Raw genomic sequence first — 25,991 nt, forward strand, 5'->3', positions numbered from 1 at the left:
AGGCAGCACGCTGAACCCCTGAAGAGAGCTTTACAGCTTGACCCACACCACTGCCAAAAACTTTCTTCACTGACAGGGTGGGAGAGGTTGAGGAATGTCTCAGAAAGGCCTGGAGTGCTCTGGAGTGAGAGGCAGAGCCCAGGCAGGCAGAAAGTCACTTCTCCCTGTCCCTGCCATCCTACACCAGCTCCAGCCCAAGCCTGGTGGGCATTTTCTGCCAAAAACTCTCCCAGGAGGTCACTTTGGACCAGAACCAGTGGCAGGGTGCTCTCAGGGGCAGAGCCATATTTCAAAGAGAGTTTATCTTGGAAATTATCAGATTGCTTCCTAGGAGATAGATTTTCTTTGTTCTAAAGTGATTTTTCACGTGTATATACATTTACCCATATACTTATGTTTCATTCTATTTCAAACTGCATTTAAATCATCACTTCTATTAAAGAACAAAGTGTTATTTGAAGTAATTTTATTTGGGTTGCAGTTTAGTATTCCCCAAATTGGATGGCATAATTTAAAATATTCAATTATACAGGGGGAGGCTGCAGGTGCTATTTTGTTGTTTTGTTTAACATGCACTTTTAAAACTCATGCCATTTTTGACTCTCTTGAAGCTAGCTGGCGGTATTTCTGATCTCTTAAATTACTTCTATGTTTGTTCTCATTCCTTTTTACATTCACTAATCCCTTAGATTTAATTAAATTTTTGTTTAGTCTCAAACCAGCCAAAGACAGTAGTTTTTTCTATGCTGTTTGCTTTTGGGAAACATGACATGTGCCACCAACACAAGAGTTTTAATTTTATGAAATAAAACACTGAAATTGCAAGTATTAAACATTTGAAATAAAGGCATAAATCATAAGGCCAGAAGTGACCACTGTAGGAGGCTGATCTCCTGTACAGCACATATCAAAGGTCATTCCCAAATTAATTACTGTCTATTATAAAATATTAAGACTTTGATAGAAAATTCTGATAGTGAAAACGTCACCACAACTCATATGAGGGTAGTCCAGAGATGGATTATCTTGATTGTGAAAAACCACCATTCACTGCTAACTCGTTTTTTGCTACATTTTACCTCAGTCTAAAATGGAGAATAAAAGTTATCATTCCTGGAGGTCTAGAACAGCTTGAGGTGATTCCTTCTCTGGAAACAAGGGGTTCTTCCTAAAAAAAAAAAAAAGATATAATTTAACAGGATTCTCCATTCCAGCTTGGCAGGAACTGGACCAGGTCCAGCAAATACCCTCCTGATAATCATCCTAAAGCTCCCAGGTGGGATTCCTATTCAAATTTCCCAAAAAATACAATTCTGAGATGTCTGACCCTTCCTTTATTTCACTTTCACTCCTTTCTGAAGTCATGGTGGTTAAAATGGTGAGGCAATGTACAAAAATATTGAAGTATTACATTGTTATTGAGCAACTTTGAAATTAATCATGTCTTACTTAGATGAAGAAACATTTGCCTGAAGTACCTATTTTTTACAAAAATATTAGATTTCTGGTCTGCAAATTCAATATATGTGCTGGTTCTCTGCCACTGCACAAATCTAATTTGGGATGTGATCTGTTTATGTCTAATAAAATCAAGTTTGTAAAAGCAGAGTGGCTCCAGCTTATCTGTTCTCATTAATGCTGAGAGACATCCAGTTCATAGGCTTTGATCTGAACTATTTAAGAGCATGTTACACACGGAACACTCTCAGTACTAGATACTGTTAAAACAGAGAAGTATTTCATGTTCCAACCACTACAAATGACAACAGACCAGTTAAGAGTCTTTTGTTCCATTGCTGAAATAAAAACTTCTTTAAAAAATCTTCAAGCATCACTGTTTCAAAAGAACTGAAATTCTTATAATTAAAACAAGTGGTGTGGTTCACTAGCACACTTAAGGAGGTACCCATTGAAGACTTAAGCTTTAGAGTAAAACAAAAATGCTATTTTTTATTTCATTGACAATACAATGAAAATAATGGTAATTCTTGATTTTAGCTGCCCAGAGATTTTGCCTTCGACCTCCAGAGCTGCTGTAACATGAATGACAATGGTGGGAACTTTACAGCTCTTTTCCACCAGGAGTAGGGGCAGGAGCTGGGCAGGGAAGAAATGGGAATTCAGCAGTACTCAGCTGTTATTTCCCCCTAATTTGTACACACAGGCTGGGTACACCTACAAATCACAGTATTAAGAGGTTTTTGACACAGATTCAGCTAAATAAACCTTTGCTCCTTGCTCCACACCATAACTGCGTAGCATGGTAAGTCTCAAATACTGGGAATTTTACCATCCGCTCTGGAAAGAGAAAGAACCTAGAGGGGAAATTCAGTGTTCAATTTTGTATATGCAAAAGAAAACTTCTGGCACAAATCTTGTTTTGTTTTATTTGTACTCTGAACAGGAGTTCAATGTGTATTTTATTTATATGGCCCTGGAGTCTGCTGCAGATTTTTTTTTATTCTAAGAAATGACCATCAAAATAGGTTATTTTAAAGTAAGTATTTACATGGTTTAATTTTTCAAATTTGCCTTTAAGTCTGAATAGAGTTTGAGCAAAGGCACAGTACCTCCTGAACATGGCAGCATTATGGAGCAGAAAACCACAGTCATTTGACTATTTAACTTATTTCAGTGGTCAGAGGACTCTGCAGCCTAAAGAGGTAGGCCCAAACTGACTGAAACTCTCATTTTTTTGACAGCAGTTCATTTTTGCAGTGCTATACAATTAATGTGCCTATTACATAAGCCCAAATATTTGTGATACCTGCCCAGCTCCCAGGGGCCACTTGTTTCCTGACAGATGTCCAAAACTCTTCAGGTTTCTTCCAATGCTCTTACACCTTCAACATACTGAACAAAATTCAACATAAAACAAATGTGACATGTAAATAGAGGAGCTATTATGTGCATACACAGAATTAACCATTCTATTCAATTAAATTATTTTCAGCTGTCACTAAATTTTCAGCTCATGTCTCAGGTGAGATATTCACATCTTTTGAGTTCATTCAGACAAGAATCCAGAGCAGAATTTTTCCCCACTGGTGAAAGGAGGACGAGCCTTGAAAATACAGGGTTTTTTAAATGGTGTGGAATGGTGCCCTCATACATTTGTAAGGGCGTTTTCCTACAGATGACTTTGCACGAGGACAGCACCTTTCAGGACTGGAACCTCCAGTTCACATATTGGCTAAAGCAGAAGAAATGTGAATGGAGTAAAATATAACAGCTTTGTACCTCATGATTATGTTGGGAATAGTGGTTTTGCTTGAAAAGAAAAAAAAAGATAAATTATTTTTCTTTGATTTATTTAGTTTCTTTATAGTATGAATTAATTCAAATAGAATAGTAACATGATTGAGGAAAAACTTACTTATCTGAGCTGCTTTTGTTAATTATTCTACACTCCTGGTGTGTGTGAGTTGTATTCTCAAATTTGTCTTGGCCACCTTAAGTAAGGAACACCCACAGAGCCTGAGAGCCACTCATGTATATTTAATTACAGAAAATCACTTTGCAGTCTTTTACTGACACCCAGTGGTCAGAGAGAGAGGGTCTGTGAGAAGCACGAGAAAAGACAGAGCAGCCAAACATTGCCTGGAGACATCTCAGAGGAGGGCATTCATCTCACAGGAGAAACAGCTGTTTGATTGACTGGATAAAAGCACACATGAAACTTAAACTGGGGCTTGCAAAATCACCAGGTCAAGCTCTGTGCTTAGCTCCACTTGGGAAATATCTGGTGAACTCAATAAGAAGCACATCCAAAGGAAGGATCTGGTCCTACAAGAAAATGAGGGGTTTTTCAGGCTTGCTCCTTCTTTTCCTGGCCCACAACACCAGACATGAACAACCCCTCTACTGGAAAGGACACCAGAAACACAGAAAAGAAAAACAAAACAAAGAGACAACTTCTTACAGCGTGATTGTTGCTCAGGATTTCTGAGTAAACTTTGTTTATGTATTGCAGAACCACATTTCCATTAAAATGAAAGCTTTCTCTGGCCTTTTCCTGCACAGTAAACCGAGCTAGCTGATCAGCTAAGGCTCTGTCTTGTGCAAGCACTGCAGCTGTCTTTGATATTAACCAGAGCTGGATGCTAACAGGCAAATCAGACTAACTCTGATTCCCAGCTCAATTCCAAGCCTCTGATAAACAAGGAGCTGAAAAATTCCCTCTGCAGGCTGTTCCCTCAGCCATGGCCAGGCACAGGGGGCACTGGCTCTTCCTCTCAGCAGAGGCACCTGGCAGGCAGGACTGGGAGCAGGTAACCAGCCAAATGGGGGAGGAATGGACAGGGAATAAAACAATCCTCCCTGAAATCCCTGCTGTCTGCATGAAGGTACCACCACACAAAATGCAGAGATCCTTAGGGAACTACACCATAATTATGTTTTCTGCACAGTGGTGATGGCATCAGTGAGGTCATGGCTGCCACTCACAGCTCTGCCAGACTGCAAAGAGAAAGTGTGGATGTCATTTCCATGCCAAAACACATCTGCAGTGAAACACTCTGGCAAAAGGATAACTGGGAAAGCCTCCTGGCAGCACAGAAGACTGGAATAACAGGTGTGGACAAAGCATGTTGTTGAGAAAGTACAGATAAATAATTTTTCAAAAATCAAATTGAAAACCCCCAGAAACAAACTTTATTGTAAAACCTACCTGGAAGCTGGGGACCAGCACACAGTTACAGCATCAGATGACCCACTAATGGCAAGCTGCTTTTTAATTTTATTTTTATTTTTTAATGAACCGTAGACCAGCAAAAACTGCTTTGCACTTCCCACATGATGTCCTCAGGCACAGGAACACACCAATTTTCTCTGGACAGGGAAGTAACAAAAACACTAATTTATAAAGCAAATAGTGCAAACACTTTGCTCCCTTTTTAATGCATTATATTACTTAAACTTACCTATTACTTAAACTTCATGTGTCTTTCCAGAATAAAAATCAGGAAATTAGCTTTCCTTGAACTCCAAATGGGAAATGCTGTACGTGCTGAAAACCTACTATTGCATCAGAAATGGAAATAAAAGTCCTCCCAATGACATCAAACACAATTCCCATGGAAAATCTCTGCTGAGATGTCTCTCCCTGCCATTCTTGCCAAACTACAGCATACAGATTAGTGGAAAGGCTGAGAAAATTGGGATTATTCAGCCTGGAGAAGGCTTCAGGGTGACCTCCAGCAGCCTTTCAGTACCTGAAGGGAATCTACAAAAAAGATGGAAAGGGACTATTCACAAGGGCCTGAGTGACAGGACAAGGGGGAATGGTTTTAAAATGAAAGTGGGCAGGTCTAGATTAGATATTGTGAAGAAATTCCTGCCTGTGAGGGTGGGCAGGCCCTGGCACAGGGTGCCCAGAGCAGCTGTGGCTGCCCCTGGATCCCTGGCAGTGTCCAAGGCCAGGCTGGATGAGGCTTGGAGCAGCCTGGGACAGTGGAAGGTGTCCCTGCCTGTGGCATGGATTAAATGGAGATGAGCTTTAAGCTCCTTTCCAACCCAAACCATCCTGTGACAGTGTGAGTCTATGAAAAGAATGACCAATTAACTGATATAAAATTTGATTTCCCATTTATACTTTTTCTTCAGCATTTGATGTATTTTAGGCCTCAGAACCTCTGTTACAGTTTCACAGGCTCGCAAGAAATCAGAGATGACATTTTACAGCAAACTTTCCTCCAAAGGTATTAATGAACTTAAAGAATTCTACCCATTAATTTTTTTCTTCCTTTGCTCCTGCTCATCTTACAATCAGGAATATTAAATATTTTTCTTGTGTTTCTGAAAAATTCAGGTTTTCCAATTCAGTGTCAAAACACAGAGAAACCTTTTCCACCCCCAAAATGAAGCCCTTCTTACTTCAGTCTTGCTCATTTGCTTGTCCTGCCCTTTCTAAAAGACTGAAGAAATAACTGAGTGATGCAGTTTGGCTGCTGTTCAGCTGAACTCAGGGACTCAGAGAAAGTGCAATTGTTCCCAAATGAAAGGAAGAGAAAGTACTTCTAGATTATACAAATAATCATCATTAGTTGTTGTTTCCTGTCAGCTGCTGGATGCAAAGGCTTCTTTCCTCAGGAAGATGAATGAAATTGTGGAAGAATGAGGTACTCTGACAGTCCTAACAATCCAAATTCAATAATCTAAAATTATTTTGTTCTCATCTTCAAGAAAGTGCAAGTGTTCCCAAATGAAAGGAAGAGAAAGTACTTCTAGATTATACAAATAATCATCATTAGTTGTTGTTTCCTGTCAGCTGCTGGATGCAAAGGCTTCTTTCCTCAGGAAGATGAATGAAATTGTGGAAGAATGAGGCATTCTGACAGTTCTAACAAGCCAAATTTAATCTAAAATGATTTTGTTCTCATCTTCAAGAAAGTGAGGCCGTAAGAGAGGTGCTGCTGTCCTATAGAATAAGTCACAACATCATAACTCCTCCCTATTTCTGTGTGGAGAAAAATCTTCATCTGCAGTCTCAGAGCTGTGACTGAGGACCTGAGCTGGAACTACAATTTCACTCACCTGCTTGTGAGATTTGCACCCACAACCACAGAAGCTGTAGATGTGCAAAATCACTGAAGGAGAACTCCACACAGAGCCACGAGCTGTAAGAGAAAGCACAGACATATTCTGGCAAGCCGAGTGTTCTGGTTTGCTAAGTAGGCCATGTTTAAAAAGGTTATTTTGCATATTTGCAGAGGGCAAGTAGATATAAGCTAATAAGCCCCAAAGTCTGAAGAAAAGCAAGACTGACCACACCAATCTGGAAGCTGGCCAAAGCCCTAAATGTTGTGCTGCTCTCTTGAGTCTGTAACCATCTGACCTTTACGAATGCTGGGGCAGCACAACCTTAGCAAGTCCATGGAGCTCTGCCAGTTCCTAACAGATCTGGCCCTCAGATTACATTTATTTTCTCACAACCACTGCAAAATTCAAGAACTCTCCATGTAATTTGCTAAGGTGGGGGGGAGGAAAAAAAATCAGCATTCAAATGGTCAGAGCATCAAACCACAGTGTGAACTTTCCAGAGGGAAATCCAACAAGACGTGCTGGCTAAATCTTGGCTCTGCATGAGGTCACACCAGAATGACTTGTGACAGAATTTTAAGTCCAATCATTCTTAAGGAATGCTCACAGGTTCCTGTGAATATTCCTGTGAACACTCCCGTGAAAATTCCTGTGAATTCCAGCGTGGTTTTTTAGCCAACAAGATGAAGTGTTTAAATTTACCTCATCCCGGGGATACAGGACAGTAACATGTTTAATGTTTGCCTCACCCTACACACAGCTGAGTAGCTCCTAAGTGTTGCCTTTGCTTTTCCCATTTACACTGTGCTAGGAATCTGAGGGTGCTTGGAGGAAAACCTGCCCCTCTGCCATGCTCCTGTTTTGGCCAGGAGCAGGAGACCACCAAGAAAAGAGATGGGGTGCTGCAGGAAACAAGCTTGGTGACTGTAGCTTGGCTCCCTCTCACTTTACTGTGCCTCTCACACAAACCAGGCTCCATTCCAGTCCCATTTCGTGTTCCACTGCAAACTGTGCTGCAAAACAGGCTTCCAAATCCCAGTGTAGGTTTTATAAATCATGATAAGGCTGTGGAGTTAATTTTTATTTACATAACATTTCAGGCTATCTACATAAACATTTGTGTGGAGGAACACACACTTCAGCTGCCCAGCACATGAAATGCTGCAAAAAAATTTTGGGCCACAGGATGCCAAAGTCAATGCAATAATCAGTGAGCTTGGTAGTTTGTTTCTGAGAGCTTTTATTATTCCAGTGTATGCTGTTAAGTGGGTGTTAGATGCTTCAGCTGCCACTCCTGAGCTTCCAAAAAGAAGCAGTGAATTCCTGACACCATTTAAATTCAGCAAATTGAAATTCAATTTTGGTGATGGAAGGAGACAGTCCCTTGCATAGGGAGCACCTGAGACATAATCCTTGTTGTGTTAGCCTTTATCACAGAATCTGAAATAACTGCAGCTCACAGTCTACAGCACTCAAAATCTCAGCAGTAAGTAAGAGAATAATGTAAGTAAGAAGAATAATGGAGCAAAAAGATAAGCCAGGTTACAAACTATAGGTACTCAGGGAGTCACCAAGCAAATTCTGCTGGAGTTATAGGAACATTTAAATGTTGGAAGAGCCACTAAATTTTAACAGAGATACATGGGTATAGCATTTGGGAGAAGCTGGGAATATTTCTTTCACCCTGGTTGAAAGCCAGTTACCAGTGGAATTCCAGCAGGAATTTGTCCTGGGATCTGTAGTTTCATAGAATCATCAAAGCTGGAAAACTCACCACTACTCAAAATATGTGGGTCTTCCATAACAGTGATTGAAACACCTCCAAACTCCAAAGTTAACTCACAAAGTCTCCAAGTATTCAGGTATTTTAGCATAAATTAGAGGCAAGTCTGTCTAAAACCTAAGTAATTATTTATGTGTGTAAATGCTGTATTTGTGTGTAGGCAGCATTTGCAGAGCTAGAATTTAATCAGTTATCAATGTTTTCCTTCCAACTGCAAAAATACAAGTTTTTCAAAGGGAGTGATTAATCACTGCTGTGGGAGGAAAGATGCAGAGATGATCAGACATTTCCTGCACACTAAAATAGTGTGATTCTCTTCACATGAAACAAACATGGCAGGTCTCCATAGAAAACACGTCTTACATGAAAGCATTAATTCAATGTGCTGGCCAATAGGTTTTTTCATTATTAAATGGGAAAAAAGGCCCTTTTGCCCCCCACATAGTTTCAATACACCAAAGAGAAGCCAGACATGGGCTTGGAGGACTCTTTTATCTGCTGAGAGATCAATAACAATAATTAGAAACTTGAAGGTACTGCAGGGTTTTTAGTAGCACAAGTGAAACAAATGTTTCACAGCAACAGAAGAATCACAGATGTGGCCTGTAATGAAACAGAAATTGCAGGATTTAGAATGTAGCAGATGATCACAGAACTTTCACTGCTGACGTTATCATTAAATAACTCTGATAAAACAGATTTCAAAAACCTGCTCAAAACAGTGCCCATGGTAAAGGATGTAATCCAGTGAACTATTATCAGCTTTTTTCCACCACCTGTTAGAGGGCCAGTGCACCATGAAGATAAACAAGCAGAGAACCCAGAGATTGTTACACCCAGAAAGGTGTTGTGAAAAGGAGGACACATTTTAAGAGAAAGGCAGAAAGTCTGGCCCAATAAACGAGGATGACAGTGAGGTACATCAGCCCTCCCAAGGTTTGGTGAGCAGAAATGACTTGGGACAAAACTTTAACCTGAGCCATAAGAAATTACTGCACTTAAGGTCAGTGTGTGTTCATGTATGGAAGAATCTTGCCCTAAACTCAATTTCAGGTAAGTATGGAAGGTGTTAAGGGTCTTAAACAGAGATCTGAGAAAATTCTGGTTTCCTAAAAGCTGAGGAAAAGAGGCCAAGGGAAGAGTTTACCAATGCCACTTCTGAGGCAAGTGCTCACTAATTTTCCTTTTATGAGACAAAAAATGTTGGAGGAAACCCTAAATGGGACCAGTACTTCCTACTGCCCACTAAATTTTTGTCCAAAAGTGAAAAGAAAGTCATAGACCTTGAGGACAGCTCTTTCTACCTTTCCTATTTCTGTTATTTGAAATACACAACACACAAATATTCAAAAACTATTCCTTTACTCCTTATTAGCTACTTGATTATTTCTTAAATCTATTTGTATCTTTTTTGTCACTTGGGGGTTTTGCACATGATGAAGCAGAGCATGGGGTTTTCTGCATAACAGTCAGCAGTAGTTAACAGTCATTACACTATGAAAAAATACACATGAACGCAGTTCAGATGCCTAGATATATTTTTTCTCAATAATTGTTTTTCAATTTTACATTATCTTAATGCAAGATTATGCTTTATTGAGAAACTGAAACATATCAGGTGTCACATAAATCTGAAGTGAGAATCAACAAAACAGAAGACTTAACACAAGGTTGCAGTTAATTTAAGATTGCTGTTCATTGCCAATTTTCCCCATTTATTGTGCTTTCTCTTCCAAATGTTCCCTGGGTTTTTTTTTTCATTCCCTTTAGAGTAATTTCTGTGTTCGTCCTTGCCAGAACACTCGAAATTCTGTCTACAGGCCAATATTTTTTGTTCTTCTGGGTCTCTCCTTCTTTGCTTCGAGGCTTCTCTCATAGTTTTGGGCTATATTAGCATGAATTTAAGAGCTGCACACCCTCTGTGGACAATCTGTTCAGGGCTCAGGCAGTGCCCAGGGAAGAAGTTCTGCCTCCTGTGCAGGGGGAATTCCCGGGCATCAGTTACTGCCTGTTCCTCTGGTGCCATCACTGGTGCTTTGTTGAGAGAAACTCGACAGTGATTTCTATGTAGATATTTTGGTTTAGTGTTAATAATTCTTTGATAAATTTAATAGCAACTGCCATTGCAGCAAGCTTTGTGTTAAAGAGTAAACCACACTCAGGCATCACCCTGCTACACAAAACCCCAGTCCCTGGTCAGCCATATGGCAGAGCCTCCATACAAAAATCCTCCAGACCCCACAGAAGTTGCCAACTACAGAGCACCTGCAGCTTGTGTCGGGGGACTGACATAATAGGCAGGTCCCATCACAATATTTTCAGTGAATTTTGTTTCTTGCTGAAATTTAGTGCATTTTAGGCCACAGCTCCATTTTCAGGCTCAGGTACAACAGCTCTAAAGCACACAGCTATGAACATCACCATCTGCACAAACATATATAAGCATAGAAAAGCCAGTCCTTTCCCATCACTCCAAGACTCCACACCCTATTTTTGTACTGATTTTTTCTGCAACATTCTCCATACTTTTTGCACCAGAATAATCACCAGTGACTCTTTGAAAAGGGACAAACCTACCCCAGTGCCCTGCATCTTACTCTGAGAGGAGAAGGACTCCTGTCTCAGGCCCAGAGCAGGCAGCACACCAGCACTCACTACAGGGAGCAGGATAAAGGTTTCCACTATGAACACCATAAAAATCTAGGGCTCAAAGGATCATATCAAGGTCACTCCATCCAAACAAAACACCCAGTTGTGAAAATACTACTCACACATGGCCTGAAACACCCCTTGGATGCACTAAGGCCCAACAGACTGGACTTAACTGCAGGTACTAAAATTTACATGTTGGATTTTATGAATAAATTACAAGAAATAACATAAAAATAAAACCTGATTGTACAAAACCTTACTCATTGCAAAGCATAAAAGAAATAAGCCTTAACTTCACACAGGTGTTGACTGCAGTAGAAGGGCAGAATATATTTTCTATTTCTTATAATCTGTTATAAACATTTCAGTTGTTTCCAAACATTGCATAAGGAGGGCTGTTAATGTAACATTTTCCAAGGGAAAAAGGTTCATAAGTAGTTTTCAGGAACCTCAGGTAAAGCTGCCCATGTCCATGATTCCAGCAATATCTGAAGAGCCAACAAAAGGGTCTATTTCAGGAAAGGTACACATGTTCTCCAGAGTACTGAAACACTTCCAGCATGTTGGAAATGCCCATGACAGATAAGCGATTTCAATCCATTTGTTGAAAGCCTTTGGAAAAGACAGAGAATAGAGTTGTTAAAGGAAAGTTCACACCTCTTTCAGCACAGTGCCTTGGACAATGCAGCTATTTAGGAAAACCGGCTTGTATTTTCTTGTCCAGTGCTTGTTCCATTTGATCAACAGTGGATCAGGTGCAGCAAACATCTCATTTTACACCTGTGCTGCACAGAAACTTTGGCCTTGGAACACCTGTTAGAGCTGTTTCAAGATCTTTTCCCTGGCCACCAGCTCTCTCAGCTGTTAGTAATTAGAAAAAACAAAGCAGAACTACCACATGGACACGGGCCCTGGGACAGGGGGAGTGCCAAAGAAAGCAGCACAAGTTTTACAAGGATGCATGTCATACATACTTTTTTCCCTTGGGAGCACATCCTCAGGACACCAGGCTGGATGCCAACTGCTCCAAGTGTCAAGCAAACAGGATTTGCTACAGGTTCTTCTAAGCTTTGATCACCTATTTCTGTAAAATAACTGAGTTTGTAAATATGGTTACAGAGACATTCTGTGGGAAAAGTAGTGTTACAAATTTTGATCGAGTGGGAAATGCTGGTTTCAAAAGTTTTTTCAAATCACAGACTTGCGTTAGCAATTATTTATTTACCATTGTAAGCTGTGTCATCTAGCTGGCCTTTATTTGTTCTTGTAAAATACTTTAGAGAGCATTTTTAGATTATGAAATTAATGCATCTGTAGAGGATTATCTATTTCAGTAATGTCATCTGTGTGCAACCACAAGATTTACCGACTAGAGCAGATTTTCTCTGGCAACATTTGGCCTTTCTTGCTAAGATTCAATCCAATTAGAACTGATTTCAATGGAAAAATATGATCATAATAGGAAAAGAGCCAATTAGTTATAAACCCACTACAGATAAGGGTTGAAAATTCATGATGAGATAAGAAATTCTGTTCCTTAGCAAATAAGGATGGCAAAACTGTATAGAATGCATATATTAATACAGGATGGAGGTGTATATAAATCCTGTTCTGTCTGATGAGTGATGGAAGAGATGGGAGTGGTACCACTGCCTTTAGCACCCGGGAAAATGTGATTTTCTGAAAGACCCAGTATTGTCAAGAAGCTGGGATTAATCTCAGAATAAGGTGTCATGATTTTTGGTACCAGTTTTCAAGGTCCTGTTCAGATCTGTAAAGATTTTAACAACTCCTTGTTTTGGCTACTGTCACAGAGGGGGAATGGAGAGCAGAAAAAAACCCCAAAGGCAACTTGACTTAACAAGGGGGAGTTAAACTGCTGCATAGAGAAGGACTCAAAATTTGATAACCTTATCACTTGTGCAGCAAATCCCACCACATCCACAGTGCCACTGAATGCCATTCTAAAACAAGCTCAGGGAAAAGATGAAAGAGCTGACATATCCCCAAAGATTTAGCAGGTCCAGAGACAGAAACCAGCCTTCTACATGAGAATAATATAAACAAAGCAGGTTATCTGTTTGCAATGGTTCTCTGATGGAAGGCAACAATTCCACCCAGCTGGCACTACATTAAAATGAGTTTAATCATCCTAATGGTGGAGCTGCATGCATTAGGAAAGAGAAAATCTATAATGATACTTTTAGAAGGGCACTTATTGTCCCTTTCTTAAGCAAAAAAGACTCTGCTTAATTAATTATTTTTTTTAAGCACATGAAAAAAAGAAAAAGTTGTCCAATAGAGAATGGGAACTATGAACAATTCTATGTTATGGAAAGAAAGGACAGAAGAGAGAAGATAAAAAATTTTATTTCGGTACAGTCTGAGGTTTTGGTTTAATGTTAAAATTGTTTGGGGTTTTCTACCTAGAAATCAAGTTGTGCTTTGTTTGATCTCTACTTCTAAACAAGTAGGAAAGTATTCTATGAAAACTCCACCCTAAATATTTTGAGGCAGAGTTCACATTATGAATTTTAGGGTCAAATGACCTTGTCTTTACCAGTTGCTTTGCTTTTGTTATCTGAAAAAAAATTACAGATCCAGTCAGATTACTCATAACTGTTTCAAATGAGAGGACTGTGGGAAATGTCCCCATTTCTTGTGGCTTTTTGCTCCCAGAAGCCACACAACCATGGTCATACAGGTAGAGACAGAGTAGGAAAGGACAGAAGAGAGATCTCAGTGATGGGCCTGATGTTCTGTGTCTTGTGGGTCAAGAGGAACAGAAGACTCAGGCTCTACCAAAAGAATTGAGAAATGGGGTGATTTCCACAGCTTTCCCCAAAATTGCAGCAATTCTGTGCATTTCACAGCCACAATAAAAGCAGAAAGGCAAAGACCTACACTGCTGGCTGGCTCAGCTGAGTGCTGCTCCTTCCCACCTCTTTCCCCCTCTCCTATCTCATCCTAGAAATTGGTTTTGCTCTCTGCTTTCTCCTGGCTGGTGGCCACTGTGAAGGCCCCACATCTGGGGCAGTGTCTCACATGGCTTCTCTTGCTTTCCTCAGCAAAACAGAAACACTGAGACCAACAAGGCTGGGGACCACCCTGCCTGAGATCTTCTCCTGCAAGTGTTTATTTCTTGGTTTTCTTTTTGCTTTAGTGCAATCCTGAATTCAGAAGCTTCTGCCTTCACGAGGGATGCTCAAAGTCCAGAAACCTCCACTGGTTCATTGAACCAAAGCCACTCCACAGTCACTTGGAGTTTTAAAAGCAGTTTATTACATTTATAATAAATCTTTGTTATTACTGCAGATTAGCTCTCACTGCACAAAGATAATAAATAAAAACATCTGAGGAGCAGATGATTCCCTTCAGCCCTGGTATATAAGGCAAGAACTCAATACTGGCAATTGCACAGACCTCAACTTTGTCCCTCTCTGCTTGGCTGCAGGACTTTTTGAAAATCATAAAGAAATTAAAAACCTGCCAAAGTGAGTTCAGAACCTCATGTTTTCTACACCAGATTTACTGTCCCAGCACAAGCCTGCTCTGAATTCCAGCTCTGGGGACAACAAAAAAGCCCTAATGGTCTGGATAAATGGATATGAGAAGGGACCAGGGAGGTTACAAATAATCTTCCCCTCAGCCAGCTGCACAGCCAGCCCTCCCTTGGGACTCTGCAGGTGTTTGACTGAGCCCTAGATTTGGGAGGGTTGCTTGGTTTGTTTGTTTCCTTCTAAAACTGCAAAAACTTTAACACTTATCAGCAATTTTGGAAGACAGGCTAATTTTGGATGGATGGATGAATTTTGTCAACCATTTGAGGTCATAGCTCTTAATTTCCATGCAATAACTGGACTCTCTGAAATGAACTTCATAACAATATCCAAGCAAGCATTTGTTCTTTATTTCTTAATCTTTGTCACTGTATCCTACAGTCCTGCTTCTATTATTTACTGGTGTTCACAGTAAACTGAACAAATTATTAATGGAGTTGTTTTATGGAGTTTACAGTTGGACTAAACGGTCTTAAAGGTCTTTTCCAACAACATAAATGATGTTATGATTTCTATCCCACATAGCATTTTCTCTTAAACACAGTAACATTCTGAGCCAGGATCCAGGCCCCACTGATGACTGGGTGATATAAGTTGAGTATAAGTTGAGTATGCTATCATTAAATTATGTTGTTTACTATTCCTTTGTAATAAAACCAGCTACATTTCTTGCCTGATGAAAATGGATGGAACACACAACCTTTTACATAGCTCTTAACATTTATCTTTTCAGTCTGGCTCTAATACTTAGGGGCCTGAGTGGTGAGGTAGAGCTTACCCCTTGTCCTATCCTAAAACTTCCCTCTCAGCTCTCTTGTAGGCTCCTTTCAGGTATTGGAAAATCCTGTAAGATTTCTCCAGGGTGAATAATCCCAACTCTCTCAACCTGTCTTCACAGAAGACATCTTCCTTCAGAGAGTTTCTGTGCTTCTGTTCAGAATAATGGTTAATTTTTACTCAAATTGTTTGAATAATTCACCAAGGGAAAGAGAAAGCAAGAAAAAGACCAATCCTTTGCAAACGCACAACAGCTGCACCGGTGCATGTTGGGACCCAGGCAGAACAGACTGGGAGCTGTCATCACCCCTCAGAGCCACATTCCTTCCCCAGCTCATGTGGCCCACACCTGGGACACGCTTAGGAGGCTCCCAGCTTCAAAGCAAATGCTTCTACCTTTGTTCCTGCCTGCAAGTCTTTTTAATTTCAGCATTCTCCCTCCTTGTCATCACTCTGCTCTTTCACTAGGAGTGTCTCTGAGCAAATACCAAGACATGTTGAAGGTGTTTTCTTTGTTTTCTTATTTATTTGTTTGGGTTTTACTATATAGGAATTAACTGGAGGTGTTTTGTTTGTGAGGTTGGATTTTTTCCTAGACAAAAGAAACAACAGGAACTAGAGTAAAAGTTAGATAAAATTCACATTAGACAATGTTGAATAGGCGAAAGTTTCAGAACTCTTGGCAATCTCTGGGCATTTGTTCCATTGCAGGATGACATTACATTGCAAATTTTTCTTTAGGATGATGTGAAAATAGTAACAAATAATTGCACCAAGAATGTATGGCATGAAGTGGAAACAGATTTTATATCTTTACCATTAAATTCCCTATCCAAGTGTGAGTAAGGACAAAACTGAGTCAAATATGATTCAGTTATCCTTGATTTTTATTATTTCATTAAATATGTATGAACATGAGTAAACTCCCATCAAGCATGACATTGATGCAATACTAAAACTAATAAAAGACTTTGCCCCTTTTTATCCTGATTAGTCTCTACATACTTTTCTCACTAATGCACCATCAGAGCTGCAGAACTTCTCATGAGCTGCTGAATCACCAGCAGCTGAATTATCTCCCAGCAGCATAAATCTATTTTTCCTTTTTGGATAAAACAAATTATGCAAAAATCTGAGATATGTCCTTGCATTAGGAGAACTTTGCAGTGACAACACAAAAATAACTAAATCATCAAGAGATGGGGTTAAAGAAGATTGAGGAAAGTCTGGTCCTGGCAGTGCTGGTCTGCAGTGTACCCATCCAAAAAGTGCTGCCATTTGGGGTGGACAAAGTGTACTGCAAGATTTGTTTATATTTGAGGCAAACATGTCCTGGACCGCATGGAAAGCTGCAAGGCTGACGTACAGAGATTATCCCTGCTGATAAAAGAAGCACTCAGGAACATCACTAATTATCCAAAGGAACAGAAAGGAGGATCAGCACAGCTGAGGGGGAAATTCCAGCTGGAAAACTTGGCAGTGCTTTGCTTTTAGTTTTACTGTACTACAACCTAGTGCTGCTACAAATAAATGTCAGTTTTTGCTTTTTGGTCAGAAACAAGGAAAAAAAATTGTTTGGAAAATGCTCCTGATTGCTAAGGAGGTATCTAGACTTCAGATGAAATATACAATTAGCTTTAAAATAGAGATCCTGAAATAAAAACAATAAAAAAATGTAACCCAAGATTTGAAATGGAAGTTGTCCACTATTTATCAATTAAAAAGTTTAAAAAACAAGTAGAAAAGAAAAAGGAAATAAGTAGAGATATCTACAATTAAGGTGCACTTTAAACCTATGATTAACATTTTTGCAATTCAGTATCTTTCAAGTGCCATGGGAAAACTTAAAAACTGAATGGCAGGAGAGGCAAAAAAAATAAAAGAAAAGAAAAGACAAACAAAACTCATAATGGGAAGAAAGGGAAAACAAAAACTATGAAGTGAATAGAAGCAGTAAAGAAAATCCTGTCTGCTCCTTTTGGCCAGGACAGAATGTGGGGTGTTCCAATGGGAACATTAAACTGGAGAATACCATTCCTAAACCTTAACAATCCCTCTATAGTATGTTAAAATATTGCCCTGGAGCTCAGGGAGGGGAAAAATGAGAATTAATCCATAATTGACAATACTGATGCTGTTTATGTAAAACTCAGGGTCAGGCTATAATCCACAAGGTCACTTTAATAGACTACATCATTGCTTTTAGTGTAATATAAATTAATATTGCAGCAGGTATCACAGGCATGATGGGCTGCTCTGTTTACACCCTGTTGCTGGTTAACAGTGAGCACTGAAGCAAGACCAAAGAATGAAAAGCCCTTGCAGTCCTTCTGCTACAGCCGAGACCAAGAGCCAAGGTAGGAATGCCACAGGAGGACTGCTCAGGTTAAACAGGACTGAGGTCAAGAACCTACAGTATATTGAGTTTTTCACCTGGTACCTGAGAGAACACAGGACTGGTGTAGCCACAGAAACTGTGAGTGCTGCTTAAGCCAGCAGATATCAGGCAGCTGAATTCCTAACATGAACACCATGAAAAATGTCCTACAACATCACAGACTTCTAGTCACGGGCCTCAACTGGATCCCCACTGACTTGCATGCTCTGTCTCAGTCCAGCAATGGGCAAATGCTCAGGGACCCAAGTTATTAAAAGCTTGAACTGGGCTCAATTAGGCAGATTTTATACCTATGCAATGTATGAGAGGACACAAAATAATCAATGATGCATCTCCGCCTGATTCTGCCCAGCCACCCACATCACACCTTTAGAATCCCAGACTTAGGTCAGAGCTTTGCCTCTCCTCTTGTAAACAATTTTTACACCTGACCAAATGAAAACAGGTGTTGTACTCTAAAAAGGTGGAACTCAGTTCAAGTATAAACACACACATCTGGCATCTAACTATCCATTTCTAGTACCTGACTGCCAAAATTACTGTACTTGAACCCCCAGTGTTCAACTTTGCCCTCAGAGTGTTTCTCTCTGCTTACACAATGAAGTGGCCAAGAAATCTGTTCCTGATTTTTGTCTCTGTCCAGCCCACATCTGAAACACATTCCCTCTACCTAGGTAGATGCTGTTAAATAGAAATACAAGAGAAGACAATGCATTCTCTACAGCTGCCTGTCTGATGAGAATACCATCCAAAAATGACAAAGATGCTACATATTTATGTACACACGAGCAGGAAGAAGATGTATAGGTTATCTTTGCATTTAGTAGCACTAAATTGCACTAGCAGCAAGCTTTGTTTGCAACCAGACATGGATCTGGATGGTTCACATCCCTAGAGTCCTCTTCTGAATCTCCATACCCCATTCTTTGTTCCCCAGATAGGTAAACCCCTCACTTTAAACACTTTATTTCTGTATCTTACTTGCTAAATTCAGTAATAACAAACCTGTGCAACAGTTATTTTGAAGTTAGTAATCAGGTTCATAGCAGTTTGAGTTTTCCACAGAAGTGTTCCTTGAATGTCTTTATTATGAAAAAGGAGAAGGGCAGTGCTTTGGATTAAATGAGCCAGATCTTCAGCTATGGAAGGATTATTTTGTTTCACTCCAGTGGGACAATGCTGTTTGAAAGCCAATTCCCCTGACCTAGAGGATCTTCCCTGATTTCATCTCTCCAGTTGGACTTTTCCAGCTTGTAATTAAATATTCACTGAGTACCAGGGAAACAAAGAATAAAGAAAAAGGGGAAAAAATAAGCCCTTTGTAGAGGTTCCAGTCCCCTGGTCCAAGGAATATTTAATTATTTAGGCAAAGTGGAAATGCTTTTCTGGAGAGGCTGAGAGAGTTCTCCCATGGTGGTTATGGACATAAGAGAGGTAAAAAAAGAGAAAATGGACATAGGAAATCCAAGGGATCTCTATGGGGAAAAGAGGTGCCTGCTTAGCTCTTTCAAACAACATAAACAGTCATACTCACCACGCGAGTTTACAAGGAAAGCTGCAGTTCAATAGCAAATAAATTGCCTTTAACCACATGGTTAATATTCCTTTAAAATTGTTGGTTTATCCTATCATTCAGGTAGTTATCAAGAAGGGAAAGGAACGTGAAATTCATCAGATTTAAGACGGGATGGATGTGGGACATTTGCTGTGACGGTTTGTGCCAAATTATGCTGCACAAACTTTCCTAATCTTTAACAAAGATATGGAAACCCGAGGGGGAGGTACCCTAAAAAGAAGGTGGTATTTCTGGCACAGGGATATCGAAAGCAGCAGTGGATGAGCAGTGCTGCACACACTGTACACCTTTCCCAGAACAGGGGCTGGCTCCAGCTGCCAGCTCAGAGGCACAGGGAGGCTCTGCTGGGAGCAGAGGCCCAGGGCATCCTGCAGCAGCCCTGCCCATGGCTCCATGTGCAGAACACCTTCCCGTGCCTTCCCAGAGCTGGGCTCCCTCACTTCCAAGAACCCGGGGGCCTCTTCAAACAAGGCTGAAAGGAGAGAGGCTTTCGAGTCAGCTGGCAGCATCTCTGCATTTCTGAGCGAGCTGGATACAGAGGAGGAGAGCTCAGTTTGTGCTGTGTGCCTGACCCCTCTCAGCCAAGTTCAGAGCAGTGTGAGCTATCAAATGTGACAGGCTCCTGGCAAGCAGCCCCAGGCTTTTGGCTGGAATCTCTTCCAGGCCCAGCTGGGTTTAATTAAACTATGCAACAGTTCTTGCAATAACTAGTTCCTACCTCATTCTTCAGAAATTGCTTAGTGTTCAAATGTAAATACCTTCAGTTCATACCTTGCTCACCCTTCCCCCACTTTGGATAAACTGACACCGACAAATCCAAGATTTTTAGAACGAGCCCTTAAAAGCTGAATCAGGAAGGAGTATGGCACGTGCAGGCCTGCATTCTTGTCTCCTGGTTTGCCATCGTGAAATCCATCCTGCTCATCCAATGCCCTAAATATCAATAAAAACCCCACCATACATTTAATTCTCTAGAGTTTAAGGTAAATGGAGGAGTTGTCCATAATTGATTGGCAGACTTGTCCAGCCAAACTGTTATCAAAGCCTGCCTAGAAAATTTGGAGTAATTGTCCAAAAAAGCCTCAGTTGTGCTATAACTCAAGTGTTTGCAGGACCAGGTAATGGCCACATTACAGCAACGAGCATTTAAAATCAAGATCAGCTTTTCCAAACTATTCTACTACTGTACAGAGATTTGCTGTGAGCAACATGAATAATCCATCCCAACCTTTGAAAGATGCAAAACAGTGTAACTGGAACAAACACATGAATCTTTTTCAATGTGAATGAAAACGAGAATTATTTTCCACTCAATTATTAAAAAAACCCCAAAAAACAAACAACTAATTTTAATAATCCAGTAATCTCCAGATCTCTCCCGAGAGGAGCCTGTGTTCAAACTATGAATTACCATAATGACTTTCTATGAAGCCAGAAGGTATTTGCACTCTTTTAAAGTCCCTGATCATCCTCTCATTTACAGAGGAACACAGCTCTCTACCCAAAGAAATATAATACTTTCTTTTTCATTTTAATGAACTTCACGTAGTTTTGCTTGCTAGATTTCCAAACCCTAATGTAACACTTGTTCTGCTAAGCATTTGAAAGTAGTTGGATCATTCAGCTGCTTAAAGGCCCTCGTGAATGGAAGCCAAGATTTTTATGATCCTGCAAAATGTCCAGTACTACCCTGGAATACTGTGCTGTTTTGTCATTGCATTCCTTAGGTAATGACTCTCCCCACCAAGAATTCTCCCCTTTTTTGAGGAGCTGGAATAACCTCCCTGGCCTGAGCTCTCTCCACCACATTGTGCTAACCTGACAATCCTCCTGAGGAGCCTGCAGGGCTTCTTCAAGCAGTCACATTTTAAACACTGTTCCATTTTGCAAGCAGAATTTCTGCAAAAAATGTCTTGCTTTAAATAGTCAGTATGGATAGCAGAAAGGTTGGAATGCCACTTAACTTCAGAAATAACTCCTCAGAGAATGGCTGAAGGCACAAAGCTGGTCAGTGAAGTCCCTCTCTAAAAACATCAATAAACATGACATTGCAAGGTCCTAAAGTTACTAGTTTTACATCACCTTGGAAAAAATGCTCATTTCTCTAGAATTTTTTATAGTTGCCTGTAGGGACTGGTGCAACAAGAAAGTTTATGGGTTAAAATCTAGAAAAACTTCTGCTCAGAGGAAGACACAGAATTTGAGCCCAATCTCCAATATCAGCACATTTTAGTGATACTGTTCCACCTATCATAGCCTGTCTGCTGGTCCAAGTATTTCTTTTAAAAACAAGTTAAAAAAAAATCACATTCCTTTGTAAAGTAAATTCCTATTCCAGTAAACTTTCCACTGTAGGACATGCCTTGCAAAGTCACAGTTACCCTTCTAAGGGGAAACCTCTGCAGTGACTTTGGGGACAATCTTCTGACTAGAAAACCTGACAGCAGCCAGGGAAGTCAGCCCTGTATTTGTCACCAGAGAGAGAATAACCCTGGAAAGTGCCCCCAGATGTGGCTGTGCACACCAACCACCTCTGCAGCACCATGGGGGACCTCCCTGCTGGGCTGAGCTGAGTGTCCCCTGAGGAGGGCAGGTACATCAGGAAAGGAGAATTCCAAAAGTGTGGAGGGCATGGAAAGGCTTTCAGGGTTGGGGAAAGAGTGAGAATGGCGGAGTTCAGGAAACAGAGCAAGACAAACAAGTGGACACACATGTGACAGGGGGAAAACAAAACCACATGGGCTTTGAGCACTGAAACACAGATCTGAGATAGCCAAAACAGACTGCTTAGCTGTCTAAATCATTTAATGAGTTATTATTAGGGTACAGCCAGGAACCACAGAGAGGGAAGGGATTAGATTCTGCTATAAATTACCAGATATCAGACGGTGTAACACACTCAGATTTTCAAAAACCTGGGAGTGTGTGGGGAAGGGGGACGAGGGACAAGGGTAGGAGGATGTGAGAGGAATCAATTCAGGAATGCAGAAATATGCTACAAGTCATCTGCAGTTCACATCCAAGACAGATGGACAAATGGAAAAGGCTAAAACTCATCTGCAGCTCACATTCAAGACAGATGGACAAATGGAAAAGGCTGAACCAGAGTGGTAATACCTTATCAAGGTGAGAAGAGAGAAATTCAAGGATGGCCCAAGCTACACCTGCTGGAAGAGGCTTTTGGGAGATGGGGTGAGGCAGGAGAGGCAGAAACTGCAGGGGAAAAACAGACAGAGAACAATGAAAGGAGCAGGAATCTCTCAAACCACAGCAGAGCTTCCTCAGACCAAAGCCAAAGCAGAAAATCTCTCAAGCCACTGGGCAATGTCAAGCCAAAGCTGGGCTTTACCTAAGGGAGGGATAGACAAGGAGGCTGGAAATTAGGGAAGCTAGGGAACATTGCATATCTCTGGAAAAAAAGCTTAAAAATATTATCTAATTAATGCCATCTGTATGCATCTATGTTCTACATTAAATCTTCTAATAAAAGACCCATGTTTCACCCTCAATAAAAGCAGTGTCAGTAATCTCAGAGGCTGTTTTTATATATTTGCTTATAAAATATTGTTTACAAAAGCAAGAGTTTATTTGATTCTAATATTTATGCTCTTTAAGGTGGAAAATACAAGTCCAGACCAACAGTGTTTTATTTTAAACAGGAACCAGCCAACACAATGCCAAAATACCTTCCTGAATAGCTAAGTGTAGGGTAACTTAAAACATCAGAAACAGTCTGGTGGAAGGAGGCAGGTTCCATATGCATGAAAGGTGTGTTCTGAAATTTCCTCCAAGCCTGTGAAGTGTAAGCTGTACTGGAAAAAAAAAAAAGATTACGAAACCAAACCAAAAATACATCCATGTTTTAGATTAATTTATTTTAAAAATAGATTTGCTTATGTATAATATCTTGAGTGTTCAGGAAAGGACTACGAGAGAGAAGTCGTCCATAATTAAAACAAAACAATCATTCTGCTGCACACATATCCTCCCTTTAAGAGGACAGGTGATAACTTCTAAAAAATCCTTTGGGAAAGGCTTAGGCACCAGTGGTGAGAGCAGTGCACAAATGAGGGTAGAAGAAAAGATGCATAAATTGGGTAGGAATGAAGGGTTTGTTACTGCAGCTTTCAGCAATTTAAAGAATATTAAACATAAAAACTTGTAACAGGAAACATATAAGACACTCCTGCTGCATCCCAGAAGGGAACACTCAGCAGATTAAGAAGAGACTTAAGGTGAAGCCCTGTGACAGCCTAAAAACCCTCAGACAGTCTCAGTTCCTCTGCCTTCCCCACAGATTGTTTCATACATTCTCTGTAAAATTCAATCCGACAGCAATTTATATTAATTATTAATGCCCTGGTGCTCCAGATAAATAATTTCATAAGAAAGTTCATAAAGAACTGTATCAGAATAAATCAGTTATTCTGGTATGTAAGATGTCTGAATGTTAGTAAATAAGCCAGACTTTAAAACATATTCCAGTATTTGTCAGCTGGAGTGCAAGTGTGAAGCTTTTTCTCCCTCAAGTCCTGAGCTGCAAATTCATCTTGACATCTATGGTGACAAAATGAAAGGAGTTCTGTTTAAATCTCTGTTTCTCAGTACACAATATAACTCTGTCCAGTGGTTTCTCATCCAGAGTAGGTGGACTCCCAGCAGCATTGCAAGAGAGAAAAATATAACACTGACCATATAAAGATGTGAATGTTCTAGATTTAAAAATGTGATTTTTTTGCTAAACTTCATCATGGGAGTTGTGCACTTTCTTCTAGCTGATGAAAATAAATTAAAACTGACACCATTTTACTCTATGAGTTTTATTGCAGAGATGCTCTTTTATTATTGATATTATTACCTATGGATGTTGTTTCACTAGTCTCTAGTATGCTTCTCTTTCTCATTACAAAAACACAATAATATTCCTGCTCTGATGGCCTCCTGGAATCCCTGAACATTTCCAGAACACAAACCTGGCTATCAGAACATAGCCACGAAGTGCTCTTTAGTGAGCAATAAAATATCCCAGCATCAGCACTGGATCCAAGCTTTTAAACACAATTTTAGGATCAAATAGCTGCAAGGTACGAGATATTTTCAAAGAGTGGCTCTTTCTGTGAACAGCTACTGGAGATACATCTGGAAATACGGAAACACAGGTACCTCCACAAACAGATGAGTAGAAATAAGTTGAAGACTTTGTGAAACCCAAAGCAAAGCCCTGTCAAAGCCATCAACAGCACTAAACAAATATCTTCCTTTAGTTAACACCTAATTTTGTACTTCATTTTTTCAAAGTTCTACACTGGAAATGAGTACTTACTCCTGGGAAGGCACGGAATTGTATTATTGTCCTTAAAACACTCAAATCTCTTTTTTTTAACTTGATGAGTTTATTTCAGTTCTACTCCTTCAGAAAGTGAAGCTGAGCAGTGCAAGGTATTTTCCAAGCTGCATCTTTAGCAAGTTTGTCAATCAAAGCACTAACTCTCAAATTAACTCTGAATTTCATGTCTTCCTGTTGCTGTTGGACACACCAAATTACCCCTAAATCCACCAGGAAGAATTGTATTATTGTCCTTAAAACACTGAGATCTCTTTTTTTAACTTGATGAGTTTATTTCAGTTCTACTCCTTCAGAAAGTGAAGCTGAGCAGTGCAAGGTATTTTCCAAGCTGCATCTTTAGCAAGTTTGTCAATCAAAGCACTAACTCTCAAATTAACTCTGAATTTCATGTCTTCCTGTTGCTGTTGGACACACCAAATTACCCCTAAATCCACCAGGATGCTAAAAAACCATGGAGAGATATATGCAAAAGTAAAGAACCTTTCTCCTTGGCTGAAATATTTCACTTTGGAATTCCCCAAAAGGTGTTTTTTACATGAATCTCAAATACACAATTCTAAATTGTTTTCAAAAAGATACTTCTGTCCCTCTCCACAGAGAGGGTCCCCAGCAGAGTGAATTAAATTTACTGCATTAAAACAGGAGTGGAATTACCTAAACAATAAAATTACAACTGAATTAGCAGCACTGAGATGACAATGACACTTGGACAGTTTCACACTAAGAAATACAAGATCTTGATGGGTTTATTTTCAAATTAAATGATATCATAACTTCCGAGGTGTGAAAGTTTCCTGCCCTTTTTCACTTTAATAAACTGAAGATTTTAATAGAGATCTTTTAGCAACACATGCTGTACTCTGAGGGTGTGAATATTTCCTGACTAGCCAAGTTTACATACAGCTCACACAAGAAACTCATAGATTTCTTTAACCTGACAGGGAAGTTTAGCTAAAAGTGAGTAATATTAATAAAAAAATATCTTTGGGACATCTGTTCTACACAGAAAAGGGTCATACTTCAGGGAGAAAAAAATAGGCTTTAATTCTTCATTTAAGATGAGTCATTCTGCAAAGATCTTAATTATCTACAATTCCCAAAAATGTCCTGGCCATCTCACACTCTGGAATGGCAACCCATTTCTTTTAGTAGCCATAATATAAAATGAAAACCTAATTTTAGGTTGCATTGAGAGCACTGTGAGAGTGATCATCTTGGTATCAAAAGGAAAGCATTAGGAAAGATAAATGTATGAAAAAAAAGGAGCAGATTATATATATTTGTAATTTAAGAAAAAGCAGCCTTAGGCTCTGTTGGGGGCCTCACCTGCAGCTGAGGGTTTGGCTCTGTGTAGGTAC

The 25,991-nt window shown here is 39.9% G+C and overlaps 1 long non-coding RNA gene across 1 annotated transcript in view; it reads right to left on the minus strand.

The window, feature by feature from the left end:
• LOC120504059 overlaps positions 1-25,991 on the minus strand; it is a 40,836-nt gene that overhangs the window by 536 nt on the left and 14,309 nt on the right. Inside the window, exons 2-5 of the long non-coding RNA XR_005627912.1 lie at positions 6,535-6,617; positions 4,670-4,830; positions 2,768-2,853; positions 1,080-1,168 (exon numbers count right to left, since the gene is read on the minus strand). This is a non-coding gene — a long non-coding RNA (uncharacterized LOC120504059). The remainder of the gene's footprint in view (positions 1-1,079; positions 1,169-2,767; positions 2,854-4,669; positions 4,831-6,534; positions 6,618-25,991) is intronic.

This window comes from Passer montanus, unplaced genomic scaffold, assembly GCF_014805655.1.
Source record: "Passer montanus isolate IOZ18808 unplaced genomic scaffold, ASM1480565v1 scaffold28, whole genome shotgun sequence".
In the NCBI taxonomy this organism is placed as follows: domain Eukaryota; kingdom Metazoa; phylum Chordata; class Aves; order Passeriformes; family Passeridae; genus Passer; species Passer montanus.